General features: G+C 37.9%; 1 long non-coding RNA gene across 1 annotated transcript in view; it reads right to left on the bottom strand.

Moving 5' to 3' along the window:
* Positions 1-2,905: 2,905 nt before the first annotated feature.
* LOC118006022 overlaps positions 2,906-13,396 on the bottom strand; it is a 48,398-nt gene continuing 37,907 nt past the window's right edge. The window contains exon 3 of the long non-coding RNA XR_004677918.1: positions 2,906-3,072. This is a non-coding gene — a long non-coding RNA (uncharacterized LOC118006022). The remainder of the gene's footprint in view (positions 3,073-13,396) is intronic.

The following is a 13,396-nucleotide window of genomic DNA, read 5'->3' as shown; positions in this document are numbered from 1 at the left end:
AAAATGAGCCACTTGGTAGTGGTATTCAAATCTATAATGTTACTAATTTTTTTGTCCACTTCTTCTATGAATTACTCAGAGAGTGTTGAACTCCCCAACCATAGCAATAGATTTCCTATTTATCCTGTCATGCTTTTCCCCTCAGTTATTGCTTCATGTATTTTGAAGCTTTGTTATTAGGTGCATACACATTTAGAAAGTTGTTTTGTTTTTGTCCTCTTGATGAACTGATCCGTTAGCAGTAATCTTCCTTATTCTGAGGTCTATTTTGTTTGATATTTAGTATGGTCACTTCAGATTTTTTTTTTATTTGTGTTTTCATGATCTATCTTTTCTCATCTTTTAACGTTTAACATTGCTGTATTTATATTTTTGATGGTTAATTTTATGTGTCAACTTGGTGGAACCACAGGGTGCCCAGATATTTGGTTGAACATTAGTCTGAGTATATCTGTAAGGGTGTTTCTGGATGAGACTAACATTTGAATTGGTACACTGAGTAGATAGGGTTGGGCCTCATCCAATCAATTGTAAATGTAAATAGAGTAAAAAGGAGAAATAAAGAAGAATTCACTCTTCTCTGCCTGTTTTTGAGCTGGAACATTGGTTTTCTCCTGCACTTGAACTGGATGTTTTACCATCAGTTCTGATTGTCAGGCCTTCAGACTTGGATTGAAAACTCGACTACCATCTCTCCTGGGTTTCCAGCTTGCAGATGGCAGACTGAGACTTCCTTGCCTTCATAATCATGTGAGCCACTTCAATATGTATATATATTGTATATGTACATATATGTATATATGTGTAAAGAGATCTATTTTATATACATATGTATATATATAATCTGTATTTGTATATGTCTGTATATGTCCCATTGGTCTGTTTCCCTGTTGAATTCTAATTAACATAATAAACTGAATTTCTGTAGACAGCATATTGTTAGGTTTTGTTTTTTTTTTTAAGATTTTATTTATTTGTTTGAGAGAGACAGAGCATGAGCAGTGGGTGGGGGTGGGGGTGTGGGGTGAGTCAAAAAGACTATTGCTCTCTTTCACCTGTCTCAGGATCCAATTACATATTTATTAGACTGCTTGGTATTGTCTCATAGGTCACTGAGGCTTTCTTCATATTTTTCAATATTTTTTTTTCTGTATTGCATTTTGGATAGTTTCAACTGATATGTCTTAATATTTTCTACTACTTCAATAATTTTTTCAACAGTCTATTGCCTATTTTTCTGTAGTGACTAATATGCTGCCAATTTAACCCAAATCACTTTTCATTTAATGTTCATTTTTCATCTTCAGAAGTGGTCTTTTTCATATCTTTAATTTTTCTTTTCATCATACTTATGTGTTTTTCTACCTCCATGAACATATGGAGCATATTTATAACTACTTCAAATGTTTTTCTCGTAATTCCCTTATCTCTGTCATTTCTAGGACTATTTCTATTGATTGATTTTTCTCCTGGTTAGAGTTGATATTTTCAGGCTTATTTGCATGTCTAGTAATTTTTTTAATGGATGCCAGACATTGTGAATTTTCTATTATTGCTAGCTGGATTATACTGTATTCCTATAAATAGTGTTGCATTTTGTTTTGGTGTACAGTTAAGTTACTTGGAGTCAGTTGGATCATTCTGAGACTTGCTTTTAGATTTTGCTAGGATGGAAGCAGAGGAGCCTTTGATCTAGGGCTAAGTCAGCCCCACTACCAACACATGGCCTTTCTGGGGATTCATCCCTATTATTGTAATATAATGCCTTTCCATTCTGGCTGGTGGAAATGCAAACTACTCTCAGACTGGTGTAAGCATCTCAGACTGGCTCTTTCTCTGAACTTAGATCATTTTCTCCCAACTTGCACTGATTAGTACTCAGCCAAAAACTGAAGGTTGCTTCTGCAGATCCTTGGAGCTCTCTCTCTGTGGAGCTCCCTGAAGTTCCCTCCTTTCTGGTATTCCACCCCTAAGTTCTAGATGCCTTGGCTTCTGGAACTCTTTTCTCTGTTTCCTCAACTCAGAGAGACTACAAGGTACTTTTCAGATTTTTCCTCCCTGATTTGCAGCCTGGAAACTGCCTCTAGGCATTCGGCTGGTGTGACTGCAGGGTTCAGTTTGTTTCCCTTTTCTCAGAGATTATAGGCCTGTGGTTTTTCAATGTCTGAAAAAAAAAAAAATTTTCTCCCTGGTTCTTCAACATTGTTCAAAATGGGAGGGTAAACTGAGTTTGTTGTTCGGTTTTTGGCTACAAGTATAACTCAATATACATTTTTTTTATGATGGAAAATTAAATTTTCAAAAACAGATACTCATCTACAAAATGAATTAACCTAGGCAAGCTGCTTAACTGATGGAAACCTTAGTTTCCTTGCACATCAAGAATTAATAACATGGGCGCCTGGGTGGCTCAGTTGGTTAAGCGACTGCCTTCGGCTCAGGTCATGATCCTGGAGTCCTGGGATCGAGTCCCTCATCGGGCTCCCTGCTCGGCAGGGAGTCTGCTTCGTCCTCTGACCCTATCCCCTCTCATGTGTTCTCTCTCTCTCAAATAAATAAATAAAATCTTTAAAAAAAAAAAAGAATTAATAACAATGTTCCCCTACTTGATGAGTGGATTGTAATTAGGATCCAGTGTGACAGAAGAAGTTCTTTGTAAACTGTAGAGCTCTATGCAAATGACAATGTTGAGGGTTGTGGTAGGGATGGGGGGATGGGAACTTTGTTGATTGCTTCAATTCCATAACTATTCATATAATAAAACTGTGTTTTAGAAAGATTTAACTTCAAAAAAATCCTGTGAATAATAATAACATGTACTCTCAGTCTTGTATGTAAGCAAACATCCTTATCCAAGATGGTTTTAAGCAAGGAGAGAATATATTTACTCACTAACTGTGAAGGCCAGGTGGGGGGCCGAGCCCAGCTAAATCCAGAGTTCCAATGCTGTCAGCATTCTCCTTCTCTCTTTATGTCTCTGGCTCTCTTGCCTCTGCTGTTCTGCTTCCTTCTCAGACTTTCTCCAGGTGGCAGCAAGATGGTTGTTGACAATTCCACATCATAGTCCAACAGCTTGGCAAAATGAGCAGACAGAATGAGTCTTTCAACAATTGCCCTGGCAGAAAATTTCTGAGTCTGATTTGGGTGATTTTCCTGTTTCTGAACCAATCATTGTGATCAGGAAAAAGTGATATTTGGATTGGCCAGATCTCTGAAATCGGGGACATTTTATTAGATACTGGGGATTCAAAACTCAAGAGGATATGATGTTTGATCTTTCAGTTAATAAGGTATTCACAGGGCACGATGAGTCACACAGGAAGTTATGGTTAGTTCTACTCAGTAATCAGAGAGAAGACCACAGTGTTTTCTGTCTTGGTACTTTCTTTAGTATCTTTGCTTATGCTGTGCTACTTTGCCATATGGATTAATAAGAAAACAGGCAACAGGTAAGCAAGCAAGCTTTGACAAAAGAATCTTTATAGCAACAGAAAAAACACAAAATCACTACACTCCATAAATTACATGACTATAAGGGAAAAGCAAAAGCAGCATCAGCCCATCTCCGTCTTCTCTCTTCATATATAACATACTTAACTGATGCTTTTTGAATACTCTCTGATGTTATTTTTGTTTGTGTTGTTTCTCCCACACTAGACAGTTAACTACTTGAAAGCAGAAAAAGACTGCGCCTTTTTATCTTTGCATTCTTATAAGTTCTTGACCTAGTGCTGCACCCATATTAGGAGCTCAATGAATTATTTGTTAAATAAATGAATGAGTGGATAGCTAATTATATAAAGTATGTGAAGTATCATTCTAAGTGCTTTACATGTATTTACTCATGGCATCCTCCCAGCAATCCTATAAGATAGATTTTACTTATTCCTCATTTTCCAAATGAGGAAATTAATACCCAGAGACGTTGTTACTTACTTAAAAACTTGTAGGTAAGAATTGGATTTCAAACTCAGGCAACCTGATTTCAGACTCTTCTAGCTGCTCTTATTTTTAAAAAATAAACTTATTGAAATACTTTATTAGAGAATAGGAGACAAAAAGGAAAAAAAATGAACTTGTACATTTGAACAGCAACAGCAATTGGTCAACCTGTGAAGGACACGGAAAGATTACACTTTGTTAAGAAACTGTCAAAGCACAAGGGTGTTATGCATTAACTGGATGAGTCAAATGATGATGCAAGGAAAAACTTGCAATGCTGAGCTAAAGCAGTCATCTGAGTGGTTGTTAGTGTTACACAAGGGCTGAGAAATGATTCCCTTTTGTTCTTAGGTAGGCATGTAGAAATAAACAAAATTAAATGATAGCTTGTTTCAACTCTTGGTGATGCAGAGAAACCACATTCTGAGTTCAGTAGACAGCAAATTACTTGACTCATACAATAAAGCTCCTAGAGGAAACTCAAAGCTTTAACAATAGCAACAAGACCACCACCAGCAGCATCAGGTAAGCAAGGGACCACCGTAAGTGCAGTGTCCAACTCTTGCTTGCAACCCATATTTGGAGTCCTCTCTTATTGTTTATCTCTTTGATCTGTGGTTATTGCTTTGATCTTAACTTGTATGTCTCAATAACTTGGGTCAAATTTAGTCAGTGATCATGGATGACTAGGAAAAATTGTAATTTGAATAGTTTCTCTGTGCTACTTCTTTAATCTCTTTTTCTTTGAGGATTGTCTTAGTATACTCTTGTCTCTAAGTCACTGAAACCCAGACTTAAACTAGTTTAAACAATAACAAAATAATTTTATTCATGTTAGAGGAAGTTTAGAGGTAGGGCAATCTTTTGAGCTGCCAGTTAGCTCACAATGTTATCAGAGATCTATTTGTTTTTATCTCTTTGCTCAGATAGCCACTATATTAGTCAGCCTCTCAGGCGGATTCTCTCTAGGTCACAGAATGGCTGCCCGTAGCAATCGCCGTCTGTATTCATGCAGAATGGGTGAAAAAGTCTGGCTACCTGTGACAACATCTTGAGAAATAAAAAGAACATACTATGTGGAAATAAATGAATACAGACCACAAAGTCCTTGATTCAGTAATGAACAAAATTATAGTTAAATTCATGAACCATAAGTTGCAAAGCTACCCAACTAAAAACTTTAGTGAAGAAGTTTCTGACACAAGATTTTAGAAAATACAAAGCAGTGGATCAGGCATTAGTCTTTTCTTGGGGAGTCAGGGGTGAGGAGAGAGAATATTAGGAAAAATTTACATACCTGTTGCCATAAAATTTAAATATATTTATAGTTAATCTGTGTATAGTTATAAAAAAAGTTTCGGTCTATTTTGAGTGAATGAGTAGAGTTTTCCTGTGATATTCAATGTTCATTTTAAAGTAATCTTCTAAATAGTGATTTGAGTCATTGAGACATTAATTAGAATATTGTTCAATTTGTTGCAGTCAATTGTGTTTGTTCCCTTAACGTCGTAAACACTTTGTTATTTGAGGTTAATTTTGCTCACCAGCCTTGTGACGCATAAATGATGACCACACGGCTCCGAACGACAAATCAGTAGGTCAGGGTTGAACATTTTCTTATTGAGTCGGGAACACGTTTTGACAGCATTTCTCTTCATGTAATGGAATGCACAACTAATAATTAAAATAAGTGATTCTAACATTTGTTTAAGAACACAATGCAAAATCTTATTTTTCCATACCTAGAAATCTTCAGCACATCTCTTCTCATGTATCATTAGCCTGGGGAGTATTTGATTTAATAGTTATTTTCTAATATTTATTTCCTCTCCTGAGTCTAAAAATTAATCCCACACCTAGGACTTAGGGAAACTTTAGAAGGCTTTCTATCGAAACTTCAGAGGAAATTCCATATTTTATATGCACTTCTCTCAGGATCCTCTTTGCTCAATCCTTGCTCCTACCATGAGCAAAGGTCAAATATAACTATTGTAAACTTTTCATTAGGGTTTGTCCTGTCTTTGACATTTTATTTATTGTTTTAAAAGATTTATTTTTTTGAGAGAGAGAGAGAAAGAGTGTGTGAGCAAGGGGGAGGGGCAGAGAGAGTCCCAAGCAGGCTCCATGCTGAGCACAGAGCCCCACCTGGGGCTCGAACTCACAACCCTGAGAACAGGACCTGAGCTGAAACCAAGAGTCAGGCACTTAACCAGCTATACCACCCAGGGGCCTTTCTCTTTGACATTTTAAATGTTGCCGTGAAGAGGTCTTGAAAGGCCTATAAAGAATATCTATCCTAGACCTGCTACAGTCCCCCAGCAACTTTGAGTTGGCTTATAAACCACAGGAGAGGAGAAAAGGAGAAATACGGGAAGTAAGCAAGCTTAAATCAGGCAAGTGCTTCGAAAGGTGAAAGGGTCTGTTTTTGTTCTATTTTGTTTTTAAGATGAGGTTAGGAGAAGAAAAGTCATTGGCTCTCCTGCCCAGATCCCACGAAGGGCCAGAGCTCACGGTGGCCGCGGCCACAGTAAGGACTCCGCGGGCTCCCTCCTGGGCTCTAACCACTGCACCACCATTTCCTGCTTAGTTTTCAGAAGTACATTTTATCGATCCTACACTTGTTTGATATATAAAACAAATTTAATAAACTTAAGACCCCATAAAAAATAAAATATGATTTATCAGTCAGAAGAATTTCCTGACCCAGGGCGCACCGCATTACCTTAGGAACATACCCCAAACCACAGCATTTCTCTAATGGTGCCTCTTAAAAATTCCTGGCCTCCCAGCACTTGTGCTCTCACAGATTTTTCCTGTTTCAGCAGTGTTCTCCTCCCATCAAACAGCTTTCAGGGCGTTATTTATTTGGGTAAAAATAACAGGAGTGGAGATGAGGGACTCATCAATTCCCACTTAGACAGAAAAAATGACTGAAATTATCTGGCCGGGGAGTTACTTTCTTTTTCACTTCATAAAACATCCCAAACATTCATCATATATCCACTTTCTGAGTGCATTTCGACGTGACCACTCTGTTTGTCAGTTCAAAGAACTCGCAGGGCCCGGTCTCTGGCTGAAGCTGCTGCTGGCGCCTTCGCTTTTGCTCCTGGTCTTCTGGCTCACGATGGCAATGGCGATGGCGAAGCAGGCTTCCCCACAAGCTCCCACCCGTCTCTGGCTGCCCATGTCCCTGTTCCTCAGGTCAGAGCCCCGGGAAAGAACTGCTCAGAGGGAAAAGGGTGGGGGCCCGCGTGCCTCGTGGTGGGTTTTGGATACACTGGTGATGTACTTCCAGCCTGGTCTGAGCACCTTCCGAGGGGAAATCCGAACAAGATAGGCAACTGGACAGGATGGGAAAGGCACTGGGTTGGGAGTGACCTCAGTGTCCTGAGCAATTACTTAGCGTCTCTGACTCTCAATCCTTTCCCCTTATTAAAGGCAACAGCGATAGCACACAAGCCATAATTCCCACCCTGTTTACCTCGCTGACATAGTAGGGTGATCCAATTTCATCGTGTATGGCAAAATCTTTTTAAACTCTTAAGCACGTCACAAATCATCAGCTCTCATTAACATAGAAGCCCCAGACACTGGTGAATGGTTTGCCCCGGGACCTCGGCTGTGGAGGTAGCTTCGCTGAGTTCAGTTACACGGGGCCCTTCCTCCCCCCACTCGACCTTACCGCCAGCCACCTGCAAAGGCAGCATGTGATGTCTGTGCATATCTATGATAAGAAGGCTGTTACTTACCACCCCACAACACATTTCCCAATTAAAACAAAAACCCATCTCTTAACATTTCCCTCTTTCTTCCTCCTTTCATCCATGGAGGTGACTGTGATAGTTTGGCTCCCAGTCGTGTAAAAAGAGTCATCCCAAAGTGTTTCTCTTGCAGGAAAAGAATCAAGACATCTGTGTATGACGCACTAAGGTAGTCATTGGCAACCTCCCTTCCATTTCCGGGTTGGCTCATTGTTTACCTAATTGCCAGTAATAATATTTCATTGTGTAAAGAATGTTGGCACCGGGGGCCCAGGTTGCAGTTTATTGATGGCTCAGAGTTTATGAATTGATGCCCTCAGCAGGTTGCTGCCCTGATGAATGGCAATTACTGGGCTCCCACAGAGGCAATTGTAGTCAGAGCATTTACTCCTTTCAAATAATTGCCCCTGAGAAGTTGAACAGGTAATTGTAACATCTGAAAACCATGCTTTTGGCTCTGAATCAAAGAGTATTAATCTCCATAACAGAGGTGTTTTGGAATGACCCAAAAGAGTTGTTAAAGAATGGTCTCCAGAGTGTTTAATTTTAAGATGAATTGGAGAAAACTTAGCAAGACCCCCCCCCTTCCTAGGGAAAATTAAAATGTTGTAAAGACACCCAGATTGTCGTTAGGGGTCCCCACCTTTTTGAAGTTGTGATACTCTATGGTGATTGGTTGATTTTAGACTTTATGCCTACCATTACTCCTCCTTAAAATTCTTTAAAGCACCTTGCTCCTGCCGGGCTAACCTGCCCATTAACCCCTGAAATGTCGTGTTCACTCTCACTCTAGAATATTTGTTCATACTACTCTCTAATGCCATTCAATAAATGTGTGCGATAAAAAAATGGCAAAAGGTAAAATGATCTGAAATACCATTTGATTGTATACTATGATTTAGGTGGGTTTAATTAATTACTAAAGGTCCTTCAATACAGAGTGCTAAAATCTTGAAGTCATGCATATGTCTTCTATAGAATCCAAAGATTACCTTCTACTCTAGTTATTTCATTAGAGTTTCTACTCTGTTTATTTTGGTGTCATGGGAGAAATGGGAAATAGCCACATAATATAGTTTATTTGTTTAAACTTCAATTTGGGGGGAACTGTTGTACTCAATGGGAAAGAAAAATAAAGATACTAATCCATGATGCTTTGGGTCGGGGTCGGGGTGGAAAGAGAAAGGAGTATCCAAGAAGAATGGAAGTATAGAATCACACCCACAGCTTTGAAACCTTTGTGTGAAATAAAAGGTCAGAAATCTTTGAGAGATGACACTGGAGGGGAGGAAGGAAATCAGAAAAAAGAAAAAAAAATCCAAAATATACAAGGGTGTAGAAAAATTCTATACTAGTTTTTAATTCTGGAATACTTGATGCTTAAACATTTATTCTTCTCAAATTGTTGGCAGTAAATCCAGTGTGGTGAGAACAGCCAGGTATCTCTCCTTCAAGGCAATCTGCCCAACCTTATTCGAAGTGCTAAGGGTTTAAAAAGTGTCTTAGCATCATCATATTTCAGAACTGGTAGGTAATGCCAAAAGGAGTGATTAGAACACTTCAGACTAAATTATGAATTGGTTCAGAAACATGCAACAATTAGAATAAAAGTTATAAAAATGATTAGGGGAGTAAATACAGGATAAAATTATCAACATGGGTAAACTCAAATATGAAGTAATTCTATAAACACACACACACGTGCATGCACAACTAGAAGGATCTAAAGGATACCAAAATAAAGATATACTTATCCATAAAACCATAGACATAAATTTCCTTAAACCTGATTTACCTTAAGGCTTCAATTCTCAAGAGTTTCCATCTTATATAATCATGACCTTGTTCTACTAATTAGATTATTGGAACTGAGAGTTTTATAGACTCATAGAACTAGACATGAATTTTAGAGACCATGTAATCCAGATGCCTGCCTTGAGGCAGATAAATATCTGAACCAAGGATGACAAATAGGTTTTAACTTAGAAACTAATTCCAGTCCATTTGTGGTTGACTGGCTAGAGCAATGCGTTTAGGTGAATTCTAAGGCTGAGTTTAGCTCCAACAGAAGGAGTACTGAGTCTGATTGATAATGTAGAGTCTAAATTGCTCAGGTCCAGGAATAAGAGTCCAGACACATATTGGGATGGAGGCTGGCTTTACTGCCATGCATTTGTCCTTCACAGTATAAACCATGCAGGTACAAAGAAGGGAGCATGCAGTATAGATAGTAAGTATTCTGGGGCATAATTACATAGTACAGAAATATTTAACCTGCATTTTCTTTTACTAAAATTGTTGTTGGCATATTAGGGCATAAATGCCATTTTTAATTGGCTTCTATATCTGGAGGAAATCAAAAAAGTTTCATTCCATAAGCTCCTTGCCCTTCACTCCTTAAGGTTTGAGAATTCAAAACAAAGGGAGAGTACAGAGAGTAAGAGACATGCCCTTCTTGTGAATGGTATGCCATGTCAATGGCTATTTTTCACCCCATGCTCTTGTCATTCAGGTGACTACAGTTACCTAAGGCCTCAGCCTAATTCATAATCTTTTCCATAGCTAACTCGACCTAATGCTCAGTTAAGTCATTTATCCTAACTGCAAACTATTTATACCTAATGATCACACAGCATAATAAGAATTGTTCAAACTAAAGATGTGTCCACTTCTTTTTGTGGTATGCTTTATATGATCACAACAATGATCTCTGTTGTTTCCAGTCCCTTTTTCATAGAGGCTCATCTCTTTGGTATGATCTTCTTTCACAATTTAAAGCAATCAAAAGATGTTGAGGGGCTCCATTGAGTCTACTAACCCTGAACTATTCTCATTCTTTTCCAGTGGCCTGTTCATTCCTTTTCTGTGTTCTGTCTTTGTTCTTTTTCTTCCACCTTCACTCTAATGTTTCTGTTCATAAATCCAGCAAACTCTTCAGTGATAATTACTTTTAACCAGTTAAAGTACCAGACACTGCAGTAGGCATGTTTTTATACTTTCTTTTGGTTCTTCAGAGCAGTCCAAAGAATTCAACATTACTATCCCTATTGTATGGTTGAGGAAATTAAGAATCAGAGATGTCAAGTAATTTATTCAATATCACACAGTGAGTGAATACCCAGATTGGGATTGGAGTTTAGCAATCCTCTTTCTGGTGATCCTCTTTCACGTACAAATTGCTGCTTAATATCTACAATAGCACACAAGACATTATCCAAACTTTTATGGAACTTAAACATTAGAAAATTATCTAGTTATTTATCTACTTGTTTCATGTCCTGTATCTACCCAATCATATATATCCATCTTGTTCCTTATTACCAGCACCAAGAACCTGGTCCTGCCTTTATCACCTCATGGCTGGGATAAAAGTCTCTCCATGAATACCCTAAACTGTGTTGTATTCTTTCTTATATGTGATGTGCATGCAGATTTTTTTTCTGCTCAAAAACCTGGAGTGCTATTTCACCTGGTTTGTCAGGAAGCACTTAGGTGGGTATAATGGCAACTATGTAATTTATCACATGTATTATTGATTTGTTTATATCATATCCATTCATTTGGTAAGTAATTCTTGAGTATGTAGGCCTTATTAAGCTCTGTCAAAGATATAAAGTAGAATCATTTTTGGTAAAGATGTTATTGGAGAAAAGAGAGGACCTTAGTCCCAGACACCAAGAGCTACAATGTAGAATAAACCATAGTCCTGCATTAAGAAAGGTGGAGATTAAGAGTTCATGAAAGAAAGCAACTGGATTGATCAGAAATCACAAAGGAAGAGGTCTGAAGTAGACCTGAAGGGAATACATTTCTGGCTTGTGAAAAGATAGAAGAGGCTGAGAACACATTGTAAAGACGCAGCCGTTGGAGTTGTGTGGGGTGTTGGGGATGCCATGCAAGCCATGTGCTTGGAGTTGCTGCGTCATAGAGCACCTTCTGCTTGGACCACTGAGTCACTCTGGGTGGAGGCCAGTCTGCTCTTTGGCTTTGTAACACTCTTCATCTACCAAACTCTGCTTGTTCAGTTTCTGGGTTTCCCTCAAAAATTCCCTCTCTCTCTCTCTTTTTTAAACCATACCTAAGGTCTTTTCCATACTCTGAAGAGTTTGATTCTATTTGGTCTCATCAATGTTGCTATTATTTCTGTGTGCCAGTTGTTTTCCCAATTGGAGCATAGTCTCTTCAAGGTAGAAATGCATTCTTTCTAATCTCACATAAAACAGAGCCTAGGGCTGTGCACACAGCAGGCAGTCAGTAAACACTGGATGATTTATTGTGTCTTTAGTTATGAATAAATGAAACTGTCCACAGACAATGTGGTTAAAAAATGTTAAATGAATGTTTCAGATTTATCCCAAATTGCTAGCTATGGAAAAAACTAAACATCAATTTAAGAAAGGAGATGACCTTTCTTTAAAAATTCTTGGTACACCCTATTTCTGTTAGAGATATTTCTCCAATCAAAAACACTCATGTTGGACACGTATTGTGGTATGTATCTGGCTTTGAAGATCTATCTTAAGAAAACAGGAAAAAGAACTCACTTATTTCAGTTTTAAAGCAACATTTTCGATTTTATGTTGAAACGATTCATACCTCATTACCTACTTAGACTGAGTAATAAGCTTTCTAACCAGAATTATTTCCATAAATATAAAGAAGTCTATTTCATCTTTCCCCATTGAAATTCAACTTCATTGATTAATGCATAATTATCACCGGAATAAAGTTTAGAACCTAAAACTGCTGGTAATTTACACACATTTTTATTGAAATCTGCCTATGGGATCACCTTGGCAGAATTAAACTTAACCAGTTAAAAGAATAACTTATGTGAGAACTGTCAGGAAAGGTGAGAACCCAAATTATATACATGCAACATGAACATATAGTGCCTGAGCTGACCCAGCAACTGAAAAGTTTCATGAGTCCTGTTATCTGAGAAAATTAAATGAAGAACACTGCATTCTTTCTTTGATTTATACTTGGTCTGATATTGATTGTTTCGGCCTCTTGACTAAGAATGCGTGCAACTTGCCCAGAGAATAATTACCTCTGCTCCCAAGCCTAGCAAGCTGCTAAATCCTTTCTTATGTGAGAGAAAGTTTTACAAACTACATATTTAGTTTTCTGTTTTTCCTACTGTTATTTATAGTTTCATGCATATTTTCTGTCCTCCCAATTCAACTGTGTCTTCTCTTATGGCAAAAACTAGCATTTTTCTTTGTATGCCTATTTGCTCTGTCACAGTGTTTTGAATAAGGTTTATTAGTTTTTGTAGAAAACAGTAGAGGATGAAATATAACAACTTATCTTTTAAAATGTATTTCTAATAAAAGTGACAGCTGTTTTTTTTTTTTCTTTTTCTTTTTCTTTTTTAACTACCAACTAAGTCAAATATCTCAAACCATTGTCTATCTAGAAATGTGGCCCAGGACAAGATCAAACTATAGTACAGCGGTACAAATTCTAGATCATACTAAAACTGCCTGCTACAGAACACACACTGTTCAGTTGCTGAAAATACACATCCAGCTATTGGATGTATGCCTGGATCAAAAATGCTCAATGAGTTGGGAATTATTCATTGTGGTTGAAGAATACTGCCTTTGGTTAAATAAGTCGGGTTTTATCTCTTGAGAACTCTACATATATACTCTTAATTTTTTGGTAGAGTGCTGTTCCCATGGTGT

Source organism: Mirounga leonina, unplaced genomic scaffold (assembly GCF_011800145.1).
Source record: "Mirounga leonina isolate KUSES-001 unplaced genomic scaffold, KU_Mleo_1.0 Mir_115, whole genome shotgun sequence".
In the NCBI taxonomy this organism is placed as follows: Eukaryota; Metazoa; Chordata; class Mammalia; order Carnivora; family Phocidae; genus Mirounga; species Mirounga leonina.
Note: the sequence above shows the minus strand (reverse complement) of the source record. Positions and strands in the feature narration are given on the sequence as shown.